We start from the raw sequence: 9,548 nt of genomic DNA, 5'->3' as shown, positions 1-9,548 counted from the left end.
GGGGCCGGGCTGCCTGCCTGCTGCGGGGGCACGCGCGCACCGCACGGGACACACACGGCCAGCTCCCATTACACACACATAGCCACAGGGCGAGACCCCCACTACCTACACACACACACACACACACAAAACCCACAGGGCAAGCCCCATTACACATACATGCACGCATGCACACACACACGGCCAGCCCCCTATACACACACATCCACACGCACACATACACAGGGCAAGACCCCCATTACCTACACACACACACACACACACACACACACACACAACCCACAGGGCAAGCCCCCATTACATACATATACATATATAGGGCAAGCCCCATTACGCACACATGCACACACAGCAAGCCTCCATTACCTACACACACACACACACACACGGCAAGCCCCCATTACACACACACACACATACACACACACACACACACACAAACGGCAAGAGCCCATTACCTACACACACAACGCACAGAGCAAGCCCCCATTACACACACACACACACATATAGGGCAAGCCCCATTACACACACATGCACACACACACACACACACACACACAGAGCAAGCCTCATTACCTACACACACACATGGCAAGCCCCCATTACACACACATCCACACATGACACACAGGGCAAGCCCCCATTACACATGTACACACACACACAACCCACAGGGCAAGTCCTCATTACCTACACACATACACACACAAGGCCCCTGGCATAATGCGGACACATCCTGGCAGGGCTCTGTGGTGCAAAGCAACCCCAGGCATGGAGACATGAGTCTATGCAGGTGGCTGAAGAGACATCGGGGCTCTGACCCTGCACACAGTGAGCCCCTGAAGAAGGGGGTCATTTGGCCCCCCTTTGAGTCAATAATAATATCAACCCTCCCATTTAGTTCCCTGCGCTCAGGACTTACCTCACTGAATCAACAGGAGATGCAGGGTGGGTCACACTGCAGGCTTAGGGTCTTAATTTTGCTGAAGGAAGAGGAATAGGAGTAGAATTTGGTTTCGTTTAGGTTTAATTACACACCCCTCCCACCCATTACCAATGGTGCTGTTGCTGTGTGCTTTTAAATGTAAAACCCCTTTCATTGTCATCATCATTATTATGAGAATAATGATTCCCTATCCCTTCCCCCCCCCTCCACACACACAATTCATCTTTCTTCACACTTTTTTTTTTTTTGGAGCTATGCTGAAAATTAGCTCTCCTGTCCAAATCATTACCTCATCCTTGTCTAATGCACAATTTGATACTGTTTATATATGGAAAGCCAATTAACAACCCCTTGGCCCCAACTGGTTTTAATAGATTATTTATGCAGGACCACAGGTGTTACAAGAAAATAATAGGCCAGGCCCCTTATGAGGTCTTGCTCCACTGAAGTTAATGGCAAACTCCCAAGAACATGTAGGTGCAAGACCAGGTAATAAATTAGGTCCAGATTCTGTAAAGCTATATGTCTACATAAAAGCTTATAGGTTGGAGATCTTAATTCAAAAGCACAACAACGCAAATAGAATATTATGAGTGAAAAGAGATTAAGGAAACAAAGAAGAAAACCCCAAATACTTCAGGCCTGGCCCAACTTCTCTTAAAGTCAATAGAATGATTCCTGTTGATTGCAATGACAAATGGATTAAGTCCTGGGTAGGAAATACAGCTGTTTTGGAGAGGCACATTTTTTTACACAGATGAAGGATCATACAAATATTTTGCATATATTTTTAGATAATTAAATTTGATATTTTAAACTTTTCAAAATTAGTTTTAAAGTCCTTTGTTGGCCTAATTTTCTTCCAACTGAAGATATACGCCTTTTCGAATCACTGCCCAATTGTCATGCAAATAGCTCTGTTCACACCATAATGTATATTTAAACAAAATACACTTTCTATGCAGAAAATAAATCTTACTTATTTTAACAACTTTAGGAGATGAAATTATAAGAAGCTGAATATTGTCAGCAAAACAGTTAAAAGAGTATCTAGATACAAAATGATTAGGTATGGAGACTCTAGCTTTCACCTTCCTGATTGAATGTCATACCATTGCCTGAGATAAATAACAATTTTATGGCCCGATTCTGCAAGTCTTTCCTCACATGAGTGGTTCCATTAAAGTGTATTTTGGTATGCATAAATAAATATATAAACACTTGCATTAGTTAAAATTTACAGTTTGCGCTCTTTGTCACAATTGACCTAGGTCATATTTGAAACAGTAATCTAAAGTACAAATGAAAAGCTCTCTATCTTATTGCTAATTACCTGAGTCATCCAGTTCCAAGAAAGATAGTCATAAGTACAATAACACTCCTTCTCACCTTATATCACCATTTACATTTCTGTTGCTCATTTTATGGATGAACTGAACTTAGTTCCATCAGTCAATATCATGGCATATATCTGAGGGCCTTACATGGCACATAATGCATACATATATGTATTGAAAGCAAAGGGTGTCTTTACACATGCTTGGGGGTGGAGGGGGCAGGTCGCTTTAATTAAAGCAGCTTTTAGGAACCGCTCTAATTAAAGCACCTGCAGCATCTTGTGTATTCAGTGTCCCATGCTTCAAAATGGTGGAAGAAGCGCTTTAACTAAAACTTGTTGGACGCTTGGTTTAGTTAAAGCTCCCCTGCCACCATTTTGAAATGTAGGGAAGCTGAATACACAGGACGCCGAGGCTGCTGGAGTGTGATAATTGAGCGATTAATTGAGTCTGCTTCGATACGTTTTAATTAGAATGCGTCAGAGCAGGCATCGGGCACCTGTATAGGTGCTCAAAGTCCCTGATTATGCAATACATTCTGCATGGTAGATTCTTCAGCATAAGATGAGCATCACTGAAGCCAGTAGGGTTCTCCATAGGTATAAGGGTCTGTCTGTGTGGAGCTTATTGCAGGATAATGGCCACAACCTGTAAGTCTGCAGAAAGTAAGGTTAAAAACAGAACAAATAGTGAGGAATAACTGAATTTTAAGATTTTGGAATGTTTTAGGTGATTGGACCAGCAGATGGCAAATATGACTCAGTGTAAACAAATGCCACAGTAGTGTGGGAAAAATAAAATCTAAGAAATATATCCTAACTGAAAATATTATTCAAGAGAATGAAGTGGAAAGAAATTAAGGACCAGTATGAAAATACCGTTGGACCAAAGGCTGCATTCATTAACTCTGTTGTATTTAATAGCTGAATTCAGAAGGTAACTCAATTAAAATCATCAGCCTACTGTCCAGCAGCAATAAAAAATCTAAACAAGGTATTCAGTTGTATGAATTAATAGAATTTAAAATACCCATTATAAGAACTGGAAAGCCAAGATAATAAGCAATTTGGGCAGAACTGCTTAATGGAAGGGTTAAACATGTATGAGTTATTAGTGCAACTGAAGCAAAAAAATTAAGACACCATCTGGTCTTTTTCTAGACATGAAGTGGGTAGTGGATGATAGTGAAGAAACAGAGTGTTGGGATTAAGTTGAATCAAAATGGATAAGTATTTTGGACCAGATCATCTCCACTATTCCTCACATGTTTTATGTTCTTAATAACTGATGGTATAAGGACAACATTGTGAATAGTATTGAAAATAACATACACCACAAATAGATTAGACTTAAAAATGCAGAAATACATCTTTGTTATATACAGTTACAGATGAGGATAATTTGTAAAGCAGCCAAAAGATCTTTCAAGATGTATGATGCTTTTAGAATAATTTGATTCCATACCACAACAAAATTTTGATTATGTGATTTTAGAATTTAGACAGGCAATCTCAGTTATGTCCACTGGAGTAGAGTCTGAGAAACATTATACCTCTCATTTCAAAATTCCTGAGAAGCAGAAATGTATGTCCTAGTTTCTATTTGCCAAAAAAAGAGTGCAGTTAGTATAACCAGAAACTCCTTAATGTACTTGTCATTCCAAAGTACTGGATGTTTTAGGGGTATTTTTTATTATCATTAATTGTTTTTACAGTCACCATTTCTCAATGTGCAGGTTTCCAAATGGGATTCACAGAGCCTTGCTGGAGGGCATCGACCTCTTTATAGATTAAATCAATGGGAATTGAGGGTGGTCAGCAACTCAGCATCTTGAAGGATCCAGATCCTTAGCAGAGTTAAATATGGAAAGAGATTTTTAAAAAGCCAGCAGAGATCCGCCTAGGCCTAGATAGTCCATAGAATTAGTGTGGTTAAGACTTAATGGGCATATATATCTACACGTGCCCCCGACTGTGCAGTTGTTACTGCTCAGTCATTTAGTACTTGCTTTAGTATTGCTCAGTCATTTAGTAGTTGCTTTAGTAGTTACTGTGCTGTGCTGTGTTACTGCACAGTCCTGGTGGCACACAGGTTGTTTCTGACCCTACTGCACAGTAGAAATGAGCTACCATGCAGTAGCTCATTGCTACCTTGTAGTGGCGTTGGTGGGTACGGTGACATAGAGTCTTGTGTAGACACGCCCAATGTGGTATACTAATTGGTACTTTTTGTAGCAACAGTACACAAGGGAGCAATGCAAGCAACATCATATGTAGCCACCTTTGATTCCCCAGCCTAAATGACCAAACAACTAGGTCTGCTGGAGCCAGCTTTTACCATGAATCTAGAGCAAAGCTCACAAAAACACAGTGAGATGACTTTACCATTCTCCCTCTACAACCCACATGCAGAGAGGTAGTGCAATGAAATTCAGCCTAGATAAATGCAGCTAGTACATCTGGAGAAAAATCATCACAGCTATTTTTGTGGAAGGAGACATTAGGAAAGCAGTAGTTTTAAGACAGATTTACCATAGGGTAGTTGAATAAAATGGGTTGGATAAGAGTTCAAATGCCATATGGGGAAAAGCAATGCAATTCTTATGATATATCTAAAGGCATAATTTATTGAAACAAAAGAAACGGTTGTCTCAGAGTTGTATCGACTGAGACACCTACACCTAAAACACACATTCAACTCTGGACACCTCACTGAGAGAGTTGGAAGGATTTAAACAAACCCCAGAAAGGGTCATCTTGTGCCTGCTGGCTTTGGAGGCTTACAAGTGATGAGTACAAAAAACAGGGGCAGCTCCAGGAGGGATAGACCCTACTTCAAGAATGTAGCTCACCTGCCAGCAGCTCCAGTTCCCCAGACCTGGGCCTCTGTGGTATCCAAGGCAAAGCTGGAGCCCCAGGCTGGCAGGGAATACCCAGGGGGACCAAGCAGGAAGCAGGTGAGGAAGTAGGGGTCTGCTGACCAGGGCAGAGGAAGCCCCACGCCAGTCACTTCCTGCTCCAGCAGGGAGCTGCTGCATGGGGGACTGGAGCAGGCAGGTCATTTCCCTTGTCTGCCCCGAGAGTTTCCACAACAGTCTGGGGGCTCCAGCAGCATGGAGCAGCTGTGGCTGAGATGATGACATCTGTGGGCAGTCACCACTGCCAGTGCTTGCTCCTGGCCAGTGGCAGACATGCAGGGGACCAGGCAGGGAGCAGGGGCTGGAAGGAGGGACCTGCCTGCCACTGCTTTCCCCAGCTGAGACCAGCACCCCATATAGCTGCTCACCACAGCCCCCAGCTAGAGCAGAGCGAGAACAGCTTTGGGGCTCCCCCTGGTCAGCTGGGCTAAGGACAGACATTACACATAAACTGGTTTAAGTGATCAGAAACTGGTTTAAACCTGTAACAGAACAGATGTTCACTGCACATAAACCAGTTTGAAAATGGCTGAAACTGGTTTGAGATAAACCTACTTGAATATAGTATCAGACTTAACTGATTTGGGTCAAACCAGTTTATGCACTGTTTGTCCCAGACCCCTGCCTGGTTTAAGTTAAACCAGACTCCCACAGCATCCCGGCATGCTCTCTGGGATGGGTGGGGCTCTGTGCTCCAGAGACCTGGGCTGGCCCCTCCCCTCTGCTCCCTGGCTACAGCTAAGGCAGAGACTGTACATACAGCAGGGTCTGGCTGGCTTCCTCCTGCTCCCCCACCCCCTCACCACTCCCTGCTGAAGCAGGGATTCCCCCTCCCCTCTGCCTTACACAGACACCTCTCAGCATTAGCTAGCTCAGCTCAGCACTATGGAAGGGAAGGGAGGGCTGCTTGAGTGCCTTCTAGCCTTAGCCACTGCAGGCATGTGCCTGCATTTCTGGAATGAAAAGGGAATGTCTATCCACCTCCAAATCTGCTCAAGCTTTGCAGGTTAGACTTAACTGCAAAGATTGAATAAATTCAGGCTCAGGCTTTTTGAATGTCTGTCCCTAGCCCTGGAGACAGCAGTGGCAGACCCAGAGGCAACCCCTGCTGGGGATGGAGAGGGGGGCATGGGAGGGGAGGGAAGATGGTGCTGAGCACCAGAAGGGACGAGCTGCCCAGAGAGGGACAGGGGACTGGAGAGGTGATGGAGGGAGTCATGCCTGCTCAAAAAGGTTCCCAGCAAATGTTGCCGTGTCATAATTTATCTGCACGCCCCCACCTTTTTCAAAGTCCTAGATCTGCTCATGTATACAAGAAAATGATCCTCTCTCTCTTGTATAAGTGCCATCTTTGCCTTTGCCTTAATTGTTCCTTCTGTCTTCTCAGGGGTGTTGAGCTGAAAGAACTCCTAATGTGGAGTCCTGCATTACCTGAAAGGTTCATATGGTATTTGATCTACCTACATGCCTCAGAGCTCAGCAGTCAAACTCTGCATAGCTGGATGTGAAGAATTGAACCACTAGAAAGTAACCTAAAGGGGATCAGGGATAAATAAGTAATATCTCCATTAACCATTCTTTTCCTGTTTAATTTGTCCCAATAATAAGAGCTAAGATTAACTAGCATATCCCCTAAATGTCTTTGCATGCATTTAGTGTGTGATAGTAGGTAGAATGACCAGTATAATTATTCCCTCAATTGCATACCCTATGTTAATTTTACACCAGCTTGCTATCAAAATATGCCTTGAGACTGTTTTTCATGGAATACAGAAACATGCAGAATGAAACACTATTACAGCTAGATAGGAGCAGCATCATAATTAGCTCTCCCAGTCTGGAATATATGCTGATACAACAATATATAAACTTTGGCTGTATTGCCCCATATGCAACTTATTGCAAAAAAGGTTCCTGCTTTTAGTTATATTTTGCAGTTTGTGTGCGACTTAAAACAATTTTCCACCTATTTTTATTCTGTTTTTAATCTGCATACAAATACCTGCACACCGGTTTTGGTCAGCTGCAAGAATGTTCATAGAAAATTATGCTCCGAGATGTCCTAGCAGGGGATGACTTAGAACACATCTGAAGAAATGGACGGCTGTCAAAATAGTTCTCAGATGAGATCTTTAATATGTACTGCACTATTTGGTCAAACAGACCTTGAACAGTAGAGAACAGAAAGCAGACCTGGCAAGTCACCTACGCACTGCTGAATGGTAAGACTGTATATCTGTATAATTAGGGCTACTGTGTAAGTGATTCCCATCCTTATTATCTCTGTACCCATGAAAAATAATATTTTAAAAGACATTGTGGTTAGCCTTCTTCAAATCAAGGCTACTTCAACTGGTGGACAGATGACAACTAGTACAGCTTTTGGGCACCGCTGCATGATTAAATAGTGGTTAGTATACAAATATCTCTATATGCAAGGTCTTTGAAGTAAAAATTACTTCAAGCTCCCATGGAACGTGCAACTCCATAATGCATGGAAGACCAAAAATGAATGCAGTGCTGAAAGGATTGAATTATAAGCAGATTTTAAAAAATGATTAATGATGTGTTAGGGTGGGACACGACTGTTTACAACAGTGGTCTCTAACCTTTTCAAGTAGGAGATCACTTTCTGAATTAAAAAGGAACCCAGGATCTACACCCCCACTCCCACCCCCCCACACACACACCACCCACCCAGCAGGTCAGTCAGTGAAGAGGGAAGTGGCAGGGCAGATTGAGGCAGGAGAAAAATATTTAGGGACACCCCCTCCCCCAGCAGCTAAGCATGTGCCCCCTTGATCTGTGCATGGGGTGAAGGCAGGGTGGAGGGAGCAAAGCCCAGCATGCAGCAGCAACCCCCTCAACCCTGCACACAGATCAGGGGGGCACATGCCCCCCCAGGCCTTCGCTTGTCCCCAACCTGACCCCTCCCATGATGGTGAGGGAGAGAGTGGGGCTTGTCTGTGGAGTGCCCAGCGCAGGGAAGAGGTGGCAGCTCCAGCCACTGCACGCATCCCAGGAGGGCACAGGGTGGAGTGGGGTAGGCTGCCGCTGTGGGTTGGGGGGCTGCGCTGGGCTCTTCCCAGCAGAGGGGCTGGGCAGTGCTGTGCTCAGGGTGGGTGGCAGTGGCAGTAGGGCAGGTTGTGGGGGCTACAGTGAATTTTTGGGGGGCTGCAGCCCTTCCCATTGTCCCCCTTCCAGCGCTGCTGCCCGCACCAAGTGCAGCCTGGCCCTGGCCCCAGCCCACAGTGGCAGCCCACCCTGCTTCATGTGCAGATCCAGGGCACATGCCCTCTGTGCCCTCTTGAAGTGCATGCCCTCCTTCCTTTGTCCCCTGGATGAGCTGCTCGTGGCTCTGTCCCATGCCCCGTCCTGGCTGTGCAGTGTCTGCCTCAGCCCCAGTCCCTCCCTCACCGCTGCTGCAGCTGCCTGAGCTGCTCCGCATTTGTGGGGGGCACATGGCCCCCCTACCTGTGCACAGGATGGAGGCAGCTGCTGCTGTGTGCTGGCTTTATACCCCAAGCCCCAGCTGGCCTAGGAGTGGCCCAATACCAAGTGCTTCCTGCCACTGGGCTGAGCTGCACCCCCTGCCCACCTGGCAGCAGGACACATGGGGCGTCACGCTGCTCCCAGGGCAGCTGCAGCAGGGCTCGGAGCACAAAACCCAGTGCACAGTAGCAGCCACCTCCACCCCGCACACAGATGGGGGGGCACATGTGCACAGCAGCGGGAGCCCCCTGAACCTCTTGACATGCCCCTCTAGCTCCAATCCTCACACCACCCAGCCTGGCCGGGGCCCCACTCACCTTAGCCCCTGCTCCTGCCTGTGCTGCACTCCATTGCCCACCACGGGGGCCTCGATCTAGTCCCTGCCCCTTCCTTCCCCCACAGACTGACCTGCTGGGTTGGGGAGAAGGCACGTGCACGCATGTCTACACACGCACTCAACCCCCGCAGCCTCGGGTTGACTGGAAGAGGCTCTGCAATCAACCAGTCAATCGCGACTGACTGATTGGTGACCACTGGTTTACAGGCATACAAACAGAAGTTCCATGCAAACCATTGGTCCATTTAGCCCAGTATCCTGCTTCTGACAGTGGCAGTAGCGAGTGCTTTAGAGGGACAACATATGAACAAGGTATATAAAGAGTGATCTATTCCCTGTTCATACTCTCCCTGGAATCCACCATCATTGGTTTAGAGATTTACAACCCTTTACTGGACCCATGGGAGTGATCATCCTCAACCATGAGGGATTGCCACCGCCACTGCTGGTTTAGAGATACCAATGGATACATTTCTGACTGTTCTGTTTAACAGCTATTAATGGGGCTATCATCCA

The sequence above is a fragment of the Alligator sinensis genome, unplaced genomic scaffold (genome assembly GCF_000455745.1).
Source record: "Alligator sinensis unplaced genomic scaffold, ASM45574v1 scaffold154_1, whole genome shotgun sequence".
Classification (NCBI taxonomy): domain Eukaryota; kingdom Metazoa; phylum Chordata; order Crocodylia; family Alligatoridae; genus Alligator; species Alligator sinensis.
This window is presented reverse-complemented; position numbering follows the sequence as displayed.